This window comes from Dipodomys spectabilis, unplaced genomic scaffold, assembly GCF_019054845.1.
Source record: "Dipodomys spectabilis isolate Male_0828 unplaced genomic scaffold, ASM1905484v1 ptg000043l, whole genome shotgun sequence".
Taxonomy (NCBI): Eukaryota; Metazoa; Chordata; class Mammalia; order Rodentia; family Heteromyidae; genus Dipodomys; species Dipodomys spectabilis.
In genome coordinates, this window is record NW_024870720.1 from 13,959,459 (window position 1) to 13,962,839 (window position 3,381).

Here is a 3,381-nt window from a genome sequence, read left to right on the forward strand (position 1 = left end):
GGGCTGATGTAGCTTCTGATATCAAAAGAACTAAAAAAAAATGTACTCTTTACATGACTTATGTAACTGTAATCTCTCTGTACATCACCTTTATAACAATAAATTTTTGAAAACAAAGATGATAGTATTTCTAGATGAAAGAAGATATAAAGTTAGGCAGGAATGGTTCACCTGACAAAAAGACAGAGACCAAATTAGAAATAAATAGTCTCTGGTGCTATGAAGAATCTTTACATGCATTGATTGTACAGCAAACAAAAGTAGAAGCTCCTCTTTTCTATCCTTCTTGTGGATCTTAATTAGTGAATCACTATCCTGATCATGGGTCCATGAATTTGTAGTATATTTTTTTAGGAAGACATTTCACTGTAACAGACCTAAAGCTGTATCAGATTCAGCAAACAAGTCCCTCCAGAGGCTATGTGGGAGCTGAGTGAGTGGGTGACTTGAAACAGGTGGACAAACCCCTGAGCACACTGGGAATGGTAATCTAGCATGTGAGTCCAGGGTGCTGCTGACAATAATGGTGGCCCCTGGACATGACACACTTCAGCTGCTTCCTCATCAATCTGGCTCAGAAGGGCAGAGCTATGGCCTGGAGATTTCTTGTATCTGGAATAGGTCCCTAGGTTTTCCTTCCAGTAATGGGACCAAGCTGGGGCAGGATTTTATGGAGCCAACAGTCAACAATGGCAGCTTCTTCCCTGATCCACATTTACAGGAGTCTTGAACACAGGTCAGAGATAGGAGTTCTGAAATCCTCAGGCAGGTTCCTGAGAGGAACCTTATTTGCATGGCTTAAGCAAAGGCCAGGAGTGAATGTGGTTGAGTTGTCACCTACCCCTGCACTACATTAATGGCACCATCATCAAGTAACCAAAGTCACTTCAATGGAAATGCTAACTGCTATGCTATATACAGAGCAACCTCTTCCAGAACATGCTCAGTTGATGTTGTTAGTATTTTGAGATTATATTACTGATATACTATAGGATACATAAAATCATAGTATTTCAGTCTCCAAGGCTTTCAAGAAAAAACATATACGGTACTACTGTTATAGGAATAAAATAAATCTACCCCCAGGATATTTGGTAATAAACTCAGTTCCTGCTTTCTTGGTAACTTCTAAATGGCCTTTAGAATGTCTGACATCAGCTTACACTGAGATTTTAAGTCAATAGAAGGAGCAGCCAAGCAGTTGTCTTTTTGATTGAAAGACACCAAATACTGTAAACTTGACTAGGAAAAGGATTGATGTCAACATAGCAGTCTGTCAGCCCAGAGCTTGCGGTTCTATAATAAAAGTATCTGACTACTATCCCCAGTGCTATTCAGGTTTAAACTGCTCCAAGATCCATTTAGACTGCATACGTTGATCCTCATTTGTTCCAGCATAAACATAAAGGTTTTATTTTCCTTTTCTGTCAACAACCACATGCTCATCTGTAGAGTTTGGGCAAAAATCAATCCCAGTGTATTTGAATGGTGTCGTTATTGATCTCTCCTCTTTATTTCTCCATCACTGTTATCATTACTATCATCATCATTACAGACAGCCAGAAACTGCTCATTGTGTGCCAGGCAGTAGGCTAAAAGTTGTTGTTTGTCATGTCATTTCAAAACAACCTATGAGTCAGTTATGTGGTCATCACATTGTAGACTTTCAGATTGCCACATAGAATGGCTAAATCGCTCAGTTAAAGGCACAATTAGCAAATGGTATAACCAGGAGTTGGGAGTCCAGTGTTCTAGACTCTCAAGCACAAGCTTCTTTACATGTTTGGCTTAGTCTTACTTTCAGGCATCCTCTCATTTGGAAAGGTCTTCATCTCTGGACTCTCCTCATTCTTTAACATCTCAATCATGTTCTTTTTGAGGGCCTTTCTAATAATGGATGCTTTCATCTCCCCTTTCTGAATTCATTTCACAGTTTCCATGTAGGCCTCTCAACTTAGCACTAGACCATACATGACGGCTTTGGGTTTTGGATAGTAAATGTTCTGGTCTCAACTGGTGCTTAGACAATTCCTTGAGGGTTGTTGTTGGATGCATTTCTTTGTCTCTAGTAGCCAGATGTAGCAACTCTTTATCGTTTGACTTCCTAAGATAGCTTTGCCTTTAGAGAATAACAACATCTTTTAACAAGAGCAGGTTTCAGGGCAAACAGTCACTATCAGATCCCTACAGGAAGAAATTGTAGAGAAGGGAATCCAGTAGAGAAGGGGAAAGTTAGCACTGGACATCTGTTACAGCCTGCAATTCCTCACCCAACAGTTTAAGAAGAGAGAGAAGGTTTGTAATGCTCAGTCGCTTAGGTAAGTGGCAGTGTCATTGGATGTCACTAACATGGGGACACGCATTCTATTTTTTCTTTGCATTTTAGTTACTAGGTCTGTGATTAGGCTGATCATAAATTTTAAAGGATGTCTAATAAACAAGATCTTACTTATCTCCTACTCTTATTTATCTTCTACTTGCATGTACTATTAGTCTAGGAAGGGATTGCTGGGCAGCCTCCACTTTCCCCATCTTAACGCACTGTGGTTGGGCTAAGTTCTTGTCAGTTCAGTCTCAACATAGAAGGAACTTTCCATGTATCTTCCTATACATTAATTATAGGACAGCTATTGAGGTCTGCCCACATCCTTGAGAGAAGAGTCTTTAGCTTAAATTAAGCACTTGAGGCCTACCAGGGTCTGGAGCACTGAGCCTGGAAGCTGTTAACTGTATCTGATCCAGAATATTTTAATACCAAACTATTTTTCTATCATCTTTGTTTTACTTAGTGATAACAAGGTGCTTGCCACTGCTTGAGACAGTTTGTTCCAGTTTAAAGAGTTCTAGATACCAGAAAAAAAGACGTCTCTAAAATGGGAGACCAACTGCCTCCTTGTTATTTCTACCCATTGGACTTCACAGTTTTGAGAGCTATTCAGAACAAGCCCAATCCCTATTCTATGAATGACTTGTTGGTTATTTGGAGCCTCGCCCTCCCTTCCAAGACCCAGCAAATCACCTCTTCTTTAGTTGATAGATGAAGCATCTGGATACTTAGCAACACATGCCAAGTATGTGTTTGCCTAACCAACAGGGCTCCTATGAAAACAAATAGATTTCATACCCCAAAGAAAGAAGACTTTTTTCTCATTCCCAAGTCCAGCATATCAAAACTCCTTATATCCACTGCCAGACCTCAATAGATGCCCAGACTAAGTAGCTTTGGCTAGTTTTTCTCTTTTTCACATGAACATGTGAGCATGATTTCACAGCCTTCCTTAATATTATCCTTCAGCCTTCAACTACCCCAAGGCCTGGAGGAAAAAAAGTCAATGACACTTCAGGTTTGGATAAAGTTGCCCTTATCCAAAGTTCTTGGGC